Source organism: Mustela putorius, unplaced genomic scaffold (assembly GCF_011764305.1).
Source record: "Mustela putorius furo isolate JIRA1106 unplaced genomic scaffold, ASM1176430v1.1 tig00000589_pilon_pilon_pilon, whole genome shotgun sequence".
Lineage (NCBI taxonomy): Eukaryota > Metazoa > Chordata > Mammalia > Carnivora > Mustelidae > Mustela > Mustela putorius.
Window position 1 is genome coordinate 6,434,533 of NW_025421425.1, and position 20,404 is coordinate 6,454,936.

The 20,404-nt window shown below is 40.8% G+C and overlaps 1 non-coding gene across 1 annotated transcript; it reads right to left on the minus strand.

Annotated features, from left to right (window-relative positions):
- Positions 1-611: 611 nt before the first annotated feature.
- LOC123392608 lies at positions 612-744 on the minus strand. The gene has a single exon (XR_006607339.1).
- Between the last annotated feature and the right edge of the window lie 19,660 nt (positions 745-20,404).

Below are 20,404 nucleotides of genomic sequence, written 5' to 3' on the forward strand. Positions count from 1 at the left end.
GGTTTATTGCTTTTAGAACAAGAACTTTTGTTAGTGAACAACAATGGTTAGAACTTGAGAACTTTCCTCTAACAGTATCTTGTCAGCTGACGAAGTAGGCACTTCAACAGAGAGAAGTCCCGGCGTGCAACAAGGCGTGCGACAAGGTACGCGACAACGGGCACAGCCGGGCCGTCCCAACACGCCCCGCTCGCCGCTCAGAAGCGGGGCTTGCGCCTGCGGCCGGTGTACGGGGTGTCCGGTCTGACCTCCCTGCCCTGCCGCCTGCGGCGCGCCTTCTTCTCCAGCACCCACTGGCGGCTCTTCCTCACCAACCCGCGCCTGGCCATCCTGTACGGGATCCTGTGCGGGAGACACGGCTCTGAGGGGACGGAGGGCCTGCTTCGGTGTGTTTACTGGTCAGGCGCTGCCCGTGGGGCAGGCACGGAGGAGCCCCACTACTTTTGGGGCAACACAGGCCCGGGTCAGCTCCCGAGAGCCTGGCACCATCCAAGGAGAGCCAGAGGCCCCGTCCCCGGTGCAGCCACTTGAGCCCCTCACGTGGCCGTGGGGTCGGCACGCCTGGGACAGACCACGCCTGGGACAGAGCACACGCGGGCTCCCGGCAGCTACGGTGTCGGAGGCCGGAAAACGCGGCTGCCAGCTCACGGCAGCCCCGACAATGCTCCTCCAGGGCTGATCTTGGCCTCTGGCCCTGGCTGAGGAGAAAAGGGACCCCTCACACAGCCCCGTGGGAAAGAGGCCCTGCTGGTCTTATTTTAAAAGCAAATTCTTTGTTTGTGAGATGACCTCTTTAAAAAAAAAAAAAAAAAGAGGATGTGGAAAGTGATACTTAGAGGCTCAGAGAGGTCAAGCCATATTATCAAAGCTTGCAGCTAGTGAGTGACTGACCCCATGCCAGCCAGGTGGGCTTCAGTCCAATCTGTCCTAATTCTTCTTTGGTCATCATTCTCAGTTCTACGTCCTGCTGTCTGTTCGCTGAAGGTGCAATCGGGCTACACACTCACACACACACACACACACACTTCAGATGGAGACAAGACAAGTGTAAAGGATGCGTGTCAGCTTAAGGTGGCACGTGGGAAATGACACATGACAGGAAAAGAAGCAAGTGACGAAAAGATGGAGAAGACATAAATGCTGTTGACATTCCAACAATCTTGATGTTTCTGCTTAAAGCAAGAGGTGAGGTCATATATTGAGAGTGAAAACATGGACCCAGGGAGAACAGGCTTCCATAAAAGTGGCTCAATGGGTTTGTCATGGTTAGATCAGTGACTCCACAATTAGAGAAGAAGAAACGAGCAGAGCGTTAACTAGGTGGACAGTGAGAACAAAACATGGGGTGGGAGAATCTGAAGGCTGAGTTAAGGGGATGAGCTGTTCCTTGTAGCCAGTAGGTCCGGATAACAATGAAAAAAGCAGGTTGAAGAATCATGTCAAGAATAGAAAAGGGGCACCTGGGTGGCTCAGCGGGTTGAAGCCTCTGCCTTCGGCTCAGGTCATGATCCCAGGGTCCTGGGATCCAGCCCCACTTAGGGCTCTCTGCTCAGCGGAGAGCCTGCTTCCCTTCCCCCCTCTCTCTGCCTACTTGTGATCTCTGTCTGTCAAATAGATAAATAAAATCTTAAAAAAAAAAGAATAGAAAAGACTGAGTTAGACAAAAAAAAAATTAGAAGAGATTGGAAAATTGATCTCAATCCATTTCCTGTTGCCCATTGACATCATGTAGTTTCATCACACACTGAGTTCTGTTAAATGGCTTTGCCTCCTGGGAATTTATAAGGGAAAGACAGTGGAATGAGAGAAGATGCTCGTACATAACAATGTTCCTTCGAAGAGGAGTAAGGACAGGGGACTTTTGTACTGATGAGTGGTAGAAAACGGATCTGCTTATTATATGGTCATTTCATTGCTTGATAGGAAAAGAGCAATTGAATGAGACATGTTACTATTGTACTCACGAAAAATTTCAGTGATGATTTTTCCACTGGTCCTTGATCTCAGGGGGAAAAAAATCTTAAAACCCACAGGCAGCAAAAGGTGAAGAGCAAGTTTGGATTTTAATAGCTGCTCAATATTATAGAACTTGAAAGGAATTCAGGAGAACCTGGCCTTCTTATTCAACAACGTGGAGTTCAGCATTGAACTCAAGGATAAAGGTCTCTAAGAAAAAGTCTTTTGATTGTATTCATCCTGCTCTGAATGAAATCTGGCCTTCCCATGATAGTCCACAGTTGTTCCTACTTGCCAAAACTACAGCTATTAATATTGGTATGGTGGGAGATTCATAATAGGAAAAAAGTAACAACCATAGAGGTACTAAAATTCTTCTATTGGATACCTTGAAAAAGTTCAACATACTATAAAAAAGAAAAACATAGTAATACTAATTGATTGTTTATTGTAGCTGCTATTCTTTAAAGTGGCACGTCGTGGGGTGCCTGGGTGGCTGAGTTGGTTAAGCGTCGGACTTGATTTCAGCTCAGGTCGTGATATCAGGGTCATGAGATCAAGCTCTGTGTCCAACTGGGCATGGAACCTGCTTAAGATTCTCTCTCCTTCTCCCTCTGCCCCTCTCCTGCCATGCTCTCTCTCTTTCTTAAAAAAAAAAAAGAAAGAGAAAAAGTAGAGTAGCATGCCATCACAAAAACCATAAATACATTATAGTGATTTCCTTCTTCCTCCTCCTCCCTCTTCCTTCCTTCCTTCTACACTCTCCCTCTCTCTGTCTCCTTCTCCCTCTCCCTTTCTTTCCTACAAGGAGGGTGCCATTCTCTACAATACATGGATTTTATTTTTTTACATCTTAATTTAATTTAATTTTTTTTTCGGTGTTCCAAGATTCATTGTTTATGCACCACACCCAGTGCTCCATGCAATACGTGCCCTCCTGATACCCACCACCGGGCTCACCCATCCCCCCTCCTCCAAAACCCTCCGCTTGTTTCAGAAAGGATGAATACCCAACTTTTGCATCAACATGGATGGGACTGGAGGAGATTATGCTGAGTAAAATAAGCCAAGCAGAGAGAGTCCATTATCAAATGTCTCACTTACCTTTGGACCGTGAGGAATAACGCAGAGGACATTGGGTGAAGGAGAGGAGAAGTGACTTGGGGGAAACTGGAGGGGGAGACGAAGCATGGGAGACCACGGACTCTGAGAGCATGCATGTTTTGCTATCATACATGGGGGAAGCTATACTTTCTATTTCTTCAAATCTATGTAAACTTTGTCTTGAGATTCTGGAGATGAGATGTCTGAACTGACTCCTGAAAGATGAGCAATAGCTCCTTCGCTCGATCTCTCAGTGAATCCTTAGTGATCATTTACTGAACGTCAGGCTCTCTCCTGTGGTCTGGGGATAAAGGGTGAACAAGACAGAGCAGCTCTGCTTTCGCTGATCTTATATTCCAGTTGTGATGATGTTCAATAGCCAAGTCAGCAAATAAGGTAACTTCAGATAGTGATAAATCCTTTGATGGAAAATAGCACAGTTTAATTGAATAGTGCTGACAGGAAGAAACTTCTTTGGATTAGAAGTTCATAGAGGATTCTTTGAAGTGGTGTCATTTGAAGACCAGACTAATGTCTTAGAAGAGACTCTCTTTTCAGGGAAGAACGTGTGGGCAGGGTGCCAACAAGTAGAGGGCTTTAAGGCTGGGGGAGGACTGAGGCAATCACAGAGAAAGAGAGCCTTGATTAAACTATACCTGAATTCCACAACACCTCTGTTCTTTGATTTACATCATCCAACAAGTATTTTTTTAAGGCTACTTTAAGTTAGGTTTTCTCCTACTTTCATTTGAAAGCTTCCTAACAGATTCATATATTTTCAGAAACTATCCACAGAAGCCCCTAACTGATGCCACAAGTATTCTTTAAAGAACATCAGAACTTTGTCCACGCTTGCAAACTGTTGTGGAGTTTACAGTATAATCGACTCTGTGGTTTTTCTGACTTCCCCTCGAATGTAATCATGCTGGAAGATAATTTTTAGTTCTTGTCTCTTAGAAGAGGGCATAATACTAGGTAGACAGGATGCTTGGCATGTCTTGACTGAGTTTATAAAAGTCATGGGAACTTAGTGGTATGAATTTATCTTTTGAGCAATTAAAATTCTGATTATTTTTTGGCATTGCTTACTTTTTGTTAAGGGGTGTAGGCTTTGTAGATAAACTCTTTTTTTCACTTTATATGTAATTTATATTTGTATAGTTGAGAATAGAGATAATTTTATCCTATCAGTTTTGTATTATAGGTTTCGTCCCTGGGAATGTCAGAGGATAATGTTTATAGTTATCTAATGGAACCAGGAAGACTGGGAAAAAAATGATTGAAAAATTGGAAATAGAAGGACTTATTGGGTGTCCTTACTGACAGTGGTCCTAACGGTCCACCTGGGAAGCAGTTAATATTTCAGGCATATAGACAGAGATGTATTATTGATAGAATATTCTACAACTCTGTCAGGGTTATGGGTAAGTTGCAGCGAATTGACAACAATGCTGGTGATTTCTGCCTGGTAGAAAGATAACAAAAGAGAGTATCATTTATTATTCAGTAAAACCATAAGCATTTCAGTATCTAAACAACTTATTGTCATTTTTGTAAAAAAATGCATTTCTGAGTGAATATATAAAATTCAGTTTCTCAGAAGTCTGAACTAGCTTTATCTTCTCTGGTGTGGTCATGAGTGAGTTAATGTATTTTGGACAGACATTCACTCTATATTTGTTATGCTTTTAGCTTTTTGAGAATATAATTTAATGAGATTTTTATGGATATAATTTAATCCTTTATTTGATATAAAACTTATTCAGAAATCAAATGGTTACTATGATAACTTTATTTTTTCTTTTCATATATCATGGACTTTTGGCTAGTCAATGCATATATATCCGGCATCTTCTTTTTAAATGGCTGTATAACATATTTCTTAGTATGCATAACTATTATATATCCAATTATTTTATTGTTGATGAATATTCAGCATATTTCCAGTTTTTCCTAAGTAATGAAAACATAATAAATTTACTAATAAATAAAATAAATTTATTTTAAATTTTAGATTTTTTTCTTTTTTTCTGACATACACACAGAGATCACAAGTAGGCAGAAAAGCAGGCAGAGAGAGGAGGAAGCAGGCTCCCTGCTGAGCAGAGAGCCCAATGTGGGACTCGATCTCAGGACCCTGAGATCATGACCTGAGCTGAAGGCAGAAGCTTAACCCTCTGAGCCACCCAGGTGCCCCTGTTTTAAATTTTAAAATAAATGGTGGACTCTCTAAGTAGTGGGCTATTTTAATATGTTAAAAAAACAAGTATCTGGCTAGGTAAGTAAAATTGAAAAATTTTCTCAGTCTCTCTGGGCACCTATTGTTATTCTTTTTTCCGTTAAAATTGAAAATAATAGTGTCCCAATCACAGCCTTTTTTTGTGAGAATTGAATGAAGTAATAAACATCAACATGGTTTGTGTAATACCATAGTGTTATGTAAATTCATTAATTTATTCCATGAGTCTTGTTATGGAATGAAATGTGTCCCTCCAAAATTCATGTGTGGAAATCTTAGCACTCAGTACCTCTGAATGAGACCTCATTTGAAGATAGCATCTTTACAGAGATAATTACGGCAATAAGAGGTACATGGGTGGGCCCTAACTGGACATGACTGATGTTTTAGTGCATGTGGGTTGGTTGAACCATAGACCACAGACCAGGTGGCTGAAAAACAGCAGCAAGCTATTTCTCACAGTTCTGGAGCCTAGGGAGTCCAAAATCAAGGTTTTGGCAGATTCGGTGTCTGGTGAGAGTCTTCCCCTCCTGCTTCATAGACTGTCTTCTCTGTGTTCTCACATGATGGAAGGGATGAAAGACCTCTCTGGAACCTCTGTTATGAGGACACTAATCCCATGCATGAGAGCTCCACAGGCATGACCTAATGACCTCCCCAGACCCCACCTGTTAATACCATCATCTTGGGGGTTAACATTCAACACAGGAATTTGTGGGGGGGGGCATATTCAGGCCACAGAAACTGTGCCCTTATAGGAAGAGGCTATTAGGACACACACACACACACAACACACACAGGGGGAAGACCCTGTGAATTTGCTCGAGGAAGATGGCCATCGACAGCCTGAGGACTGAGGCCACAGAAGAAAATAAACGTCTGCTGTTTGAACTGCCCAGTGTGTGATGCTTGATTATAGCAGTCAGAGCAAACGAATACAGCCCTCTTAATTAGATCAGCCCAGAAAACATTTGGCTAAAGACAAAAAGCTTTTGAGCAGGGACGCCTGGATGGCTCAGCCAGTTAAGCATCTGTCTTTGGCTCAGGTCATGATCGCAGGCTCCTGGGGTCAAGGCCCATGCTGGGATCCCTACTTAGCAGGGGGTCTGCTTCTCCCTCTGCCTTTCCCCAGCTCGTGCTCATTCTCTCTCAAATAAATACAATCTTATTTTTTTTTTTTTTAAAAAGCTTTTGAGCTAAAGGACTGTTATTTAAGATATTCTGGGCAGAGGCGTTATAAGGTTTTCTCTTCACATGAGCCCGTTCTAGAAAGGTGTTCTCTTTGCAGATATAAAGCAGCAAAGACAACAAAGATCCAGCATTTCCTTCCTCATTCCCTCTGAGATTCTCTTTTCTTCCCCTCAAGATTTTCTGAATAGGTCTCAATCAAATTATTGTATCACTGAGGACTTTTTATCCTGTTTTGAGCATATACAAAAATATTTATTATATTTATATACAATATGTTTTACATAAAATATATTTATTACATATTTAACATTTTTTATTGTTGAAGTACAGTTGATATAAAGCATTATATTAGTTTCAGGTGCACAACAATTGTGCAGATTTGACAATTCTGTACATTATTCAGCGCTCACCACAGTAAGTATCATAAACCATCTGTCACCACACAATGTTGTTATAATATTATTGACTGTATGCCCTAGGCTGTACTTTTCATCTGTATGACTTTCATAACAGGAGTATTTTTACTGTTAATTTGCACAAATATTTTCTGATGCTGTTTGTCTTGCTATTAAGACTATTAGGAGGCTTTTTTTTTCTGTTTCGTTTTACACATGTGCTAGTTTAAACACAGTGTGAAGTAAGATGCTGAGAAGCAGTTGCCCTTGTCCCTTTCTTAGCCAGGGGCCAGACCAAGAGAAAACAGAATCTAAAGGGTCCTCCTGTGACATCCCTCTCGGGCATAGGTCATATTTCCGGCTGACCGGTTAAGCCCATACTTCAGTGTCTGCTCTGGAGGTTTACTTCACAGCCCCTCGTGGGCTCTCTCTGTCTTGCAGGTGCTTTTCCCCCATGCTTCTTTCTTCAATAAACTGTGTTTCAGACCTAAGATTCAAATTTTCTCACACCAGAGTTAAGAAGCATTTGTGCCTGGAAAGGGGAGTGGGCTGTGGGGTTTAAAAGCTGGTGCTGGGAAGAGCTTCACTTAGAAGGCAACGGACCTTACTGAGGCTTTTAAAAAGTTTAGGCACCTAAAAATAGTCTCAGCATTAGTCATTAGGGAGAAGAAAACCAAAACCACATGACATACTACTTCACAAGCAGCAGGATGGCTCAAATAAACAAGACAGACAATATATAAGGAAGTGTTGACAAGGATGTGGGGAAATTAGATCCTTCTTGCACTGATGGTGGAAATGGGAAATGGTGTATCCACTTTGGAACAGTCTGGCAATTTCCTAAGATGTTATACATGAAGTTATATACACAACTCTTAGGTGTATATCCAAGAAGAGTGAAAACACAATGTCCACACAAACACTTGTACGTCGATGTTCATGGCAGCATTAGTACGGTAGTCCAAAAATGGAAACCGCCCAAATGTCCATCAGCTGATGAAGGGATAAATAAGATGTGGTATGTCAGCACAAGGGAATAGCATTCTGCAATGAAAAGGAACAAAGCTCTGATATATGCCATAGCATGGATGGACCATGAAAATCATATGCTAAGTGAAAGGGAGCCAGTCACAAACACCATCTATTGTATGATTCCATTTACACAAAAGGCCAGAATAAGAAAATCTACAGAGAGTGGGGGTAGGCTGGTGAGTGGGGGTCGGTGTGGGAGTTACTGCCTGTGGGTACGAAGTTTTTTATTGGGGTGATTAAAATTGGCCAAGGTGGTGTTTTCACATATCTGTGAATGTACTAAAAACCATGGACTTGTATGCTTTAAATGGATGAATTATATGATACGTGAGTTATATCTCAATAAATCTGATAAAAAACAAGTTCTTTTGGGAGCCAGGGGTTCCTGAAGAGGAGATGCATTAACTGAAGGACACATGGGGGTTAAGCAAGATGGCTTTAGGAAGGGGAAAGACCACAGCCTTAGAAACTGTGGTGAAGAGCTGGCATGCTCAGGCTTGGCATTGGAATGTAAGCCACCCAGGCTGAAGCCTGGAGGGTTCCCCCACGTCTTCTGGTGCCATTAGCCCCCTAGAATCTCATACACGATATGAATGAATGTCAACATAAATGAGGTTGAAGTCCAGTCACTCCAGGAAATCAGGGTATGGAAGCCCATTTCATTGGTTTTCTTTCATTACATTGCATCCTCACCAGCCCTGATTAAGAGTGTGATCTCCCCACGCTGTTCTCCCCCATTTCTCATTTGGGGCATGATGGGGTAAATGGTGTCTGAGGAGAACAGCTGTAATGACTTTTTTTTAAAAATGATACTTCTATATCTGTGAGTTTTGCAACTAGATGCCATTTCTTTTGCTTTACCCATAACCCAATTTATTACCTTCTCCAAGCCAATATTTGAATTCTGGGAATTTCCTCTTCATTCCTCTCTTGGAGAATCTATCTACTGCAGGCTTCTTATTAAATCCATGATGATCAATTTAACATTTAAATAGCTACAGGGCAGAGACATAGCCTTGTGTCTGAATAAGTACTAGTTGGCTATGGCTTTGTAAGAATGCAATATTTTTTAATTACAGGAATTATCTCCAAGGCATACAAAGAAGTCGCTGCTCTAGAAAGTCTAAGACACACTGAAATATGAAAAAAACTGTCATTAAGGCTCTGTTGACTGGGTGATTAACTGAGAAATGGGAATCAACTAATGGGAAACATTTGGGCAACAATTTCCAGAAAGAAACTCAAGAAGCTGATGTAAAAAAAGAAAATTGCTCTCCTTTGTAAGAAACCCTCTCCCCCTTTTAAGATACTGAGATGAAATGCCCAGAAGGACGCACAGAGGTGAAAGCTGAATTTCCCTTAAGTGCACGTTGTATGTTTAAAGCCAAAATTCTTTCAACAAGATTAATAAGTGCTATTCATGGTGTTCCCTGGGCAGGTCAACAGTGTGAAGAGCATGGGTATGAAGCTACAAAATCCTCTGCTGTCTTCAGATGTATTTGAGCGGCAGCCAACCGCAGGAGGAGCTCCGATCATCTTCTGGTGAGCAAGAAGCAAATTGTGGAGAGCCAAGTTATAAAACACAAATCATTTTTAGGCCAACCTGGTGCTTTAATTAAATGGCTGACGTGTAAGCGAAAGACCTTTACTCGAGAATATACAACTTTCTTAACTCCTAACTTGTAAGGCTTAGGAATAGAAAAAGTGAGAAATCCTCCCTCGGGGCTACAAACACAGGGTAATCAAGTCCACCAGGTCAAAGGGAGACAACACGCATTAGAGACAAAGGGGAAGAACATAGCAGCTTCTGATTCTTTTCTGTTTTGATGACGGACTCATAATTAAAATTCAATTCATAATTCTATTTATTTGAAATAACAATTGGAATTCATTTCTAAGTCCAGCAATAATGTAGCCAAAAAATAAAGGAACTGGGGAAGGAGAGGACCTAGGTTTGGACCCGCCCTTTACGTTGTGGGACTCCAGGCAATTCTTTTCACCTCTCAAGGATTCAGCACCTTATCCATATAAGGACAGGGCTTGAAGGTCCTAAGATGACTTCAACTTCATGATTTTATAATTTATGAATCTTGAGTTTCAGAGCTGGCTGACTCACAGATGATATATCTGAGAAAAATAATATTATTGACTCTCAAATGAAAGACTAATATTTCCTGTGGGTGAAAAATTAATTTTTAGATATCATTAATGTCAAACCAAAGAAAATATCCTGACTCCAACAAGAAATTTAAAGAGTCTGTCCAAAGATAGATGGCTAGGAATTAGCAGTGTGTGAGTTCCCATAATTAACTAAAACTCCACTCAGGAATTTTTCTTAATTTATTAAAAATTTCTGTGGTTCTTTATCGTTTCCAAACTAAATATTCTCGGAGAAATGAAAATACGCTTAAGGCGCACACTTAGCAAGGAGCTACTATATTTTATTTTCCAGCTAATATTGTCTAACTCTTTATAAATGATGAAAGTAATATTAGCAAGTGACAGTGACATGCCACCACAGGCTACTCTACCGTTTGTGCTTTCCTTTTAGTGTCCAGGAAGTAAAGGAACCATCAGACACTTGGAATGTATACATTAAATGTAGGTGCTATGAAATTTGGACTAACCAAATAGATTTCCCTGGGGCCATTTATATAACCAAAAGTGTCCACCTGGTCACAGTTTAGATAACGATTAAACAAATATGTAAAATATGGCAGCCAGTGTTTAAGGACTGATCAGCGAGTCTGATTTTGGAAGTAAATATCAACAACAGCAATTTGTTCTGATGTAAACAGTAAGGCAAGTCCTGTAGGAAGGTGGATTTGGGGTTGACCACGTAGATCTCTGTCTTTGCTTCCTGTGTTCTTTCTTCTCCCCCATGTGTGGCTCCATCCTTGATTTGGACGCTGGCTCCAGAGTTGGACTGTCATAAGTTTCATTCTGCCTCTGTCTCTCCTTGACAGATCACAGTGCCTGGAACCCAGTGAGCACACGATGAATAATAAAAACCGTGATAAGTGCTGGCATTTATCAAGCTCTCATTACGTGTTCTAAATGTATTACATGTATTGATTCATTTACTCTTGACCATAATCCTGTCAGGTAGTGTGGTACTTTAAAAAATATGTCCACAAACTCTTTGAGATGCTTCTCTGCAACAAGTGAGCTCGAATTCCCCTCTTCTTGAGTATGGGCTGTGGACACACACAGTCTGGCTTCCAAGTCCATGTTCTCTTGATGTGATTGGTGTTGGTGTCTTGCCTCCTCTCTTTGAAATTCCTAGTTTTCCTTTTAAGTGGCCCTGAACTTCAGGATTGGTGGATGATTTTAGAGGGATTAAAATGAAGAATTAGCCAAAAGTGTTAAAGCCTTCTGAAAAATCATTTTATTTGAAGTTGAAAGTAATGTTTATATGTCTTATAAGCCATCTGGCATTTAGATTTCTTAGATTCTCAGATTGCAGAGTATAGATGTGAGAGGCGGCTCCTGGATTTAGGAAAGGAGTAAGGAAGTGACTGATCTTCCACATAGGGGAAGAGATTTGAGTTCAAATGCTGTGTAGATATGAGTTTCTACTCATTAAATGTATGTTGAGAAGACAGCAGAGCACAGTACAAGTGTCTAGTTTTATGAATTCTGGGAAGCACAATTTCAGCTATGTTAGGTGTTGAGTAGATTTCTTCAGACATAAAGACAAGACTAGATGAGATTATTTTTGTTCTGAATTCATGTGACCACGGATCTGAAAATCAAGAAAGCCTCAGTTTTACTCCCCGTATCATTGCTGAGGTCTCCTGAGGAAGTTCCCACATTGTTTTTCCCTTCTCTACAAATCTCCCCATTTCTTGGCTCTCAGTTGGAGAGAGAAAGAGACCCAAAGCCAGATTCCTCTCCAGTTTCTCAGTACTTTCTTTCTTGTTCCTGACCCCTCAGTTGGGTGGGGGCCAAGGGGCAACAAGTGGACTATCCATGGGGACCTGGGGCAGCAAGTGACCATTCTTGTTTTACCTGGAAAGTTCCCTTCATTTTCTAAAACACAAGAGCCCACAGAGGGGAACTCTCCTGCCCGAAGTCACTTGAGGACATTATGGTCTGATTATCTTTCCATTGCTATGTAGTGAATTTGCCTCCAAGCCTTCTTCGAGGGTGGGAGGGTTCTTTACTCAGTCCTGGGAGGTGACCTATACAAGGTCTATGTTGTGTTCCTTGTACCAAGATTATTCAAGGCTCTTTTATCTCCCTAACGGATTGGAAACTCTTTTGGAGGTAGAAAATGGGAACACTGCCTTGCCTAGATCATAGCTTGATACTTCCTAATGCTCCTGATAATTGAAAGTGAAGGGTGGATGGATGGATGGACAGATGGGTGGATGAATGCAACTGTAAAACACCTTGAATTTCCCTCCTATGTATGTTGAAATAAGAACACAAAATCTTATGTGTATTTTGAATTTACAGAATAGGTGATTACACAATGTTACTTTATATAGAAATTGCTGTAAGAACAAAGTTCGGTTCCAAAAATTTACTTTATAATCAACTTTTCAGTAACTGACCTATTAATGAAGTTTAAGAGTGAACAATGACATATTGAAAACAATGACATATGGTTTACTCAAAATAACATAGAACTTAAGGCAGAAACCACTTTCTTTCTCTTTTTTAAAAAAATTAACATGTAATACATCATTTGCTTCAGGGGTACAGGTCTATGAATCATCAGTCTTACACAATTCAGAGCACTCACCATAGCACATACCCTCCACAATGTCCACCCCATCCCTCTTCCCCTGCTCCCCTCCAGCAACCCTCAGTTTGCTTCCTGAGTCTCTTATGGTTTGTTTCCCTCCATGATTACATCTTGTTTCATTTTTTCCCTCCTTTCCTCCCACAACCTCCCACCCTGACTCTCAAATTCCTCATACTGGAGAGATCGTATGATAATTGTCTTTGTCTGACTGAGTTATTTCACTTAGCATAATACTCTCTAGTTCCATCCACATTGTTGCAAATGACAAGATTTTGGGTTTTTTGATGGCTGCATAGTATTCCATTGTATGTCTGTGTGTGTGTATATATATCTATCTCAATCTTTCTCCATTCATCTGTTGATGGAATCTAGATTCTTTCCATAGTTTGGCTATTGTGGACATTGTTGCTATAAACATTCAGGTGCATGTGCCCTTCCGTTCACTACATCTGTATCTTTAGGGTAAAGACCCAGTAGTGTGATTGCTGGGTCATAGGATAGCTCTATTTTCAACTTTTTGAGGACTCTCCATACTGTTTTCCAGAGTGGCTACACCAGCTTGCATTCCAACCAACAGTGAAGGAGGGTTCCCCTTTCTCCACATCCTCACCAACATCTGTCCTTTCCTGACCAGTTAATTTTAGCCATTCTGACTGGTGTGAGGTGGTACCTCACTGTGGTTTTGATTTGTATTTCCCTGATGCCGAGTAATGTTGAACACTTTTTGATGTGTCTGTTGGCCATGTCTTCTTTGCAGAAATGTCATTTCAGTTCTTCTGACCATTGCTTGATTGGATTATTTGTTCTTTGGGTGTTGAGTTTGATAAGTTCTTTAAAAATTTTGGATACAAGCCCTTTATCTGATATGTCATTTGCAAATATCCTCTCCCATTCTGTCAGTTGTCTTTTGGTTTTGTTGACTGTTTCCTTTGTTGTGCAAAAGCTTTCATTTTTGTCCTTGCTTTCCTTAAGGCAGAGACTATTTTCTAACTTGGTAGATGTCCTATTTTAACAAATCTAGTGTATTTGGTCTATTTCGACATGTATAACTCGTTTTTTTTTTTTTTTTGACTTGGAATGGAAAGTTAATTGATGATTAATACAGTTAATCCCTTTCCCCAAAAGGACTAGATGCGATTTACTGCTAAATTACAATGCAAAATATAAATATACATAGCTCATAACCATGAGGTGTTTTTTTGGTGCTTATAATATTATCTTCCAACACTATAGTCCCAGGGCACCAGATCAGAGATGTGTAAATGAATGGCATCAGAGTGAGAAGAAGCAGTAAGAAAAAGTTTCCTGCATCCAGAGAAACAAGATGGGTTCAGGTAAGATCATGCACATTGATGCCCAGTGGGCACATAAAGAATGGACTTTGGCTGGGTCCATCTTGGTGTTGGTCAGGGAATAGAGAGTCATGGGTTATGAAACTCAAATTTTGGCATTAATATTTACAAGTAATTTTATATTATCAAAGTGCCTTTCTTTTTTTTTTTTAAAGATTTTATTTATTTGTTTGACAGACAGAGAGAGAGAGATCACAAGGAGGCAGAGAGGCAGACAGGGAGAGACGGGGGAAGCAGGTTCCCCGCTGAGCCTAAAGCTGGATGCGGGGCTTGATCTCAGGACCCTGAGATCATGACCTGGGCTGAAGGCAGAGGCTTAACCCACTGAGCCAGGTGCCCCCAAAGTGCCTTTCTCATTAAGATTTAATCATCATCAGAATTTACCAAATGCCCAAGGCAGTGCCTAGCAAATATCAGATACTCCATAAGCCAGTGAGACCGAGGAAAGCCCAAGACAATTTCTGTATCTTAAGGTCAACTGGCTTTGAACTTTAATTACATCTGCAAAATCTTTTTTGGCATGCAGCCTAACATCATTATGGTTATAACACACAGTGTGAAGGCCGTGTGGACCAACATGATGTCTGCCATGGCCCCAAAACTAGAAAGTGACAGAATTCAAATACCAATTGAAGGCTAACTGACTTTGAAGTCTACCTCCATTACATTATATTATGAATGCTCTATTCATGGATTAAAATAAGAAAAACATATTAGAAATAGCTTAATATCCCCACTAGGATATAAATAATTCATTGTTGCCATGAAACTATCTGTGGTCCTTTCCTGAAATAAATGACTTGAGAATATAATCCAGAAGAGATAAATCAAAGTATTGAATTCAAAAGGTAACTTTTTATGAGACTGGACAAATTCCCAAAGCTTTTTGGACTTCAAAATGCTCCTCTGAAATATGGAGATAATAGGATTGTCGTCCTTCCCAGGATCGCTGTGATCATGGCATGTGGTACAGTGCACGATCCTGTTCCTAGTGCATCGTAAACACTCAATCCGTACTCGGTATTTTGCACATAAAGCAGTGCCATTTACTTTGTCATAATGTTGACCATACCTTTTTTTTTTTTACTGCTTATTGGATTATCTGTCTCCCTTTCTTGATTGTACTACTCACAAGAACAAGGATCACGTCTTTTTTCATTATAGTATTTTTTAGCCTCTGGTACTGAGCTTGGCATATGAAGTTACTCAGTAAGTATTTGCTGAATACAGGAATATATCCTTGGGGATGAAATCTCTCAATTGTTTCTAACATGGCGCACATCAGATAAGACACCCGTGAAGGCTGGATCTGGCCAGTGGATATCCTATCTGTGAAGTCTGCCAAAGAGTATGACCACAACAATTTAGCAAGGAAGTTTTTTGGACATGTATTAATCAGAATATTCTACAGAATGTTCTATTCTATAGAACTCTATAGAACTCTAGAAGACTCAATAAATATCCATAGTATGTCTAATTCTCAGCAATCTAGATGTTGGTGAAACTTTGACATTTTAATAGTTGAGAGGATTTCAAACATATTTCTCCCAAACTGAAAGAATTGTTTTATTATGACTTTCTTTTCAATTAAAAACTATTCTTCCTGTTAAAAAAAAAATGCCAATGTGTCTTGATAGCTCTCTAGATGTGGCTTCAAGCACTTTGCTCTTTCTCAGGGATGTCTTTCATCTGTTGTTGACTCATAACACCAAGGTGCTGCCCTTGGAGGAGGACCAGAAGCTATGCAGAGGGAGTCACCTCAAGTTCGTCCTACATGTCACTGCTCTGTGCCCCCTCCTGGTTCTTCAAATGCAATCTCACCGCCCAGTTTGGAATTTGAAAAGGAAAAATAAATGACTTCAGTCCAGTCAATGTAGCATCAAAAAGATTCCTTGGACTAAAATTTAGTATAGAACTAGTGAGACACAGGCATCATTAGGACCAGGAACAGAAGTTCCCTATGAAAAAATGCTAATTATAAAAAAAGTCGCCATAATTTAATATTGTCTTCTCAATAGCCCTAATACATTCCTGATATATGTATATGTACAAATATTTTAATCAAATTGCAGTGACTTTCTAGACAGACTGGTAGGATATCTCAATCAAGAATTTAATGAATTAGGGTTTTGTAAAAAACTCTAAAAGAAAAAAAATACTGTTATAGCTTTGTTGTATTGTTTTTGAAGATGTGGTTTGGAGAAGAATGGGCATATGGAGAGAGAAAGAGAATGCCAGTTTTAGAAATGAGATTTTGGGCAAAAGAAAGGGAGAAGGAACATGATTGGAAGCTTCTGTATTTATGAAAGCACTTTGGGGAATTCTGTGACTCCAGTTGTGAACTGGGTCCATGTTAGCTTTTGTATGTTTGGTGGTAAATAACATCAGTGCTTCGAAAAATGGCTTTTTTTCTTCCTATTCATTGTCTCGTGATTTCAGTGTTGTCTTTTCTGCTGGCCGTCCAAAAAGAAGGTCCTTACAATTATGCCCTTTTTTCATATTTTACTTTGTTAATATGTTTTGAAATAAAAACTTCACATTTTAGAATGTGGTTTCAATATGGACCCTGTATAAATACCCCAGCTTCAACCTGGAGTCTGGAAGATTTGGAAAAATTTAAGTAGTCTACAGAGAAAAACTGGGAGAAATAATCTGATCAAAGTGTAGTTTTACAGTTCATGGTGGGAGGGAAGGTTTGTAACTTCTGATGTGAGGTCAGAAGAAATCTTCTGTCTTCTGCCTGAGTCTCCTAGAACCTCTTTTGCTGCGGAAGCTAGATACCCTGTCAGGAGACTATCCGGAGACCGCCATGCTGTGGGGAAGCCCAGCCAGTAGGGTCTTTTCTCATTGCTTCATGTTCTGGACAGCTCCACTTTTTTTTTTTTTTTTAATTTTATTTATTTATTTATTTTAATTTTTTGATTTTTTATTTTTTATAAACATATATTTTTATCCCCAGGGGTACAGGTCTGTGAATCACCAGGTTTAGTCAAGCAGAGATAGACAACTATCATATGATCTCCCTGATATGAGGAAGTGGTGATGCAACATGGGGGCTTAAGTGGGTAAGAGAAGAATCAATGGACAGCTCCACTTTTGTACATTTGGCCCAGAGCTCTCCTCTTAGTCTCAGCGTCATGTACCCACATGTCAACCTCACATCTCTACTTGAAAGTTCTGTTCCATGAGCATCACAGTGTTAATGTTTGAGAGGAACACTTGATTTCTAGTGCCCCAGAAATCTCTCTCTTTTCCAATTTCCCATCTTGGGAATTGGTTCTGGCATCCCCCAAAGTATTAGCCAAAATCTCAGACTCAATCTTCATCTTTCCTTCTTTTGAACAGACAATTCCATCCACAAATACTTCTGATTCTGCATGCACCAACGTACTTTCATTTTTCCCTGTTTTTTTCCTCCTCTGTTCTTTGTGTTGTCACCTCTTCCAACAGCCTTCTGAGGGACTTCCTGCCACCCTCTTATTTATTCTCCACTTCCAGCTACAGTAATGTTTTAAAACTTTAGTTGTGTCTTTCCAAGCCTTTGGGAACACTCAAGTGGCTTGCTAAAAAGCATTGGAGTACAATCCAAACTACGTGATGTGATCAGAGTGGTCTTACCTGATCTTTTACAGCCATATCTCATGTCCCTCTCCCTTGCTTGTTCTGCCAGCACTCAAGCCCTTTCTCACCTAGGCACCTTGGCAATGATTGTCCTCTGCCTGGACCACTCCCATTGGCCCTTCTCATTCTCCTCAAATGTCAAGGAGGCCTCTCACGATTGCCCCATCTAAACTAGGTTCCCCTAGTGTCCTTAATTACAACAACCTATTTGTTCACCACAGAGTCTGTAACCACTGTAATCATTTTGTGAGTGTGTGTTTTTATATATAAAATTATTGTCTAGCTCTTCATAGTATCCTTTAAGAACCACAAATTCATGGTCCATGTCTATTTCATATTCATCATTATGTCCTTGGCACTTGTCACCACAAGGTGCTTGATTAATTGTTCTTAATTAGTTCTTCTGTTGAATAAACTAATAAGGGGCAAAGTCTTAGAAAATCTCAAGAGAACCATGTACTTAGGGAAGAAATTATCAGAAGCTGAGGGATGAACTTGTGAGAAAGTGTTCTCTTCCACAGTGAACTAGAGCGGAAAACTGGAACCAGAGGACCTTGTTTGAAGGATTTTCACTTGGCAGTTCACTGGGAAGACCTAGTCCCTGTACATCTCTATCTTGCCTCTTGGACATGCTGCCCAGCCTATCACCAACCAGGTTCCTCATCCTAGAAATCTTGCTCCCAAGTCTGATCTTCAGAACCCTGCCCTCTTTTCATTCATATCCACCTGTGATGCCGCACTACCAAATTTCCCTCCCGATGCTTGAAGCTACAGGTCACCCAGTCTTCCATCCAGTGAGTGGGGTGAGGAGGTTTGGGGCAGGGTAGGGGGAGGTGATCCTCAGTTGCTTGTCCTACAACTATGTCCTCAGGATCCCATTGGCTCAGGTAGAGCTGAGTGTTTGGCACATGGGACGTATGCATAGAATACCACTGTTACATTTGCAGGACATGCATAGAATATCTTTGTTATTTGCAGGACATGCATGGAATACCATTGTTACGTTGACTACTTGGAATTCCGATGCTTCGTCTCTCATCATATTTCTGCTTCGACTGTTGTTGCTACCTTGACTTTCTAACCTAGGAATTTAATACCCCTTGGAAGCATTAAGGACCCTACATGTCAGGTTTAATGAGAGGATGGGCCAAGTGCTATATCAAAGCAGGTCATGATTTTATTAAGTTGCATTCGAGCTTGACTATTGCTGGCCTTGAGCACTTTTAACCTCCCTGTCTCCGTGAGGTCAGGAATAATGTAGGAATTTTAATATGATTCTCTACGGTGGCTGATTTGAATTTCTGGGGCCGTAATTAGGGAAGAGGACATGTTTCTGGTGGAAGACTGCTTCTTCTGTGTTATCTCAAGTGAAATGGCTTTCATGGTGCGTTTCAAATGCCAGCAGTTGTATCCTTTGAGCGCTTACAAAGAGACCCGTTTATTAGCCTTGGCGCCCTTTGCTAAGTCAAGAACTGCGTAACGTTCTGGCATGCAATCACAATGAAGGAAATCTACCAGCCCGGCCTCACGCTCACGTAACACACACTCATGCAGCTCCTTCTTCTGAAGCCTGACTGGCAATCTTGGAAAAGAAACCGATCTGATTAGTGGTTGTGCAACTCTGCAATTTCCTGTGCTCTCCAGGTCAGAAATTCGAATGGAATGAACTGAAATAGACACCATTTTTTTTTTTTGAGAGTCAGAGAGTTAATGGGTGCTTATCACATGCTTACATAAATGATAATTCGATGTGGCAGAGAGCCTCAGGACAGAAATGTATGGGCTGGTGATATTTAAAAGTCAAAACATCTAGATTAGAATTTGGGCCATAAATATGTTATTATCTTGGTGCCTGTATCAAAAATTGCCTGTAGTTTCATTTAAAAGTTTAGTCTAAGTGGGCCCCTCAGGTGGCTTAGTTGGTTCAGCGTCTGACTTCTGATTTCAGCTGGGGTCATGATCTCAGGGTTCTGAGATCTAATCCCATGTTAGGGAGTCTGCTTGAGATTCTCTCTCTCCTTCCTCTCCCTCTGCCCCTCCCTGCCCCACTCTCTCTTCCCTGCTCTAAATAAAATAAAATAAAATAAAAAATAGAAGTTTAGTCTAAGTTCCAGGGACCTGATCAGTAATAAACTGTATGTGTGTGTTTCTATCTATACATGTCGCTATACATATCCACACATGTATATGCATACATACATAGACACACATCATATATACACACATACATAGACAGATATAGATATAAAGGAATATCTACATCCTGCAAACTTTTTTTTTTTAAGAGATTTTATTTATTTGACAGCAAGAGACACAGAGAAAGGGGGGGGAACAGAAGTAGGGGTAGAGGCAGAGGGAGAAGAAGACTCCCTGCTGAGCAGAGAGCCCGGTTGCAGGGCTCGATCCCAGGACCCTGGGATCATGACCTGAGCCAAAGGCAGATGCCTAACGACTGATCACCTAGGTGCTCCCATCCTGCGAACTTTTATACCTACATCTTTCCTCCCTCTACCTACGTACGTGTGTGTGTACACACATATATGTGTATTTTTTTTCCCCTTCTTATGTCTGTTCTTTTCTTTAGGGGGAAAGCAGTTCCAACGTGTCTGGAGTAACATCTATGTAGATGCTTGTCAGCTGACTGGTAGGTCTAGGACTGACATCTGTGCGTGACCCACAGAGACCCGGACGGGACAGACCGCTCTTAGAAACGGCCTCCACTCAGCAGTTACACTGGAAAGAAACATTGTTCACTGTAAAG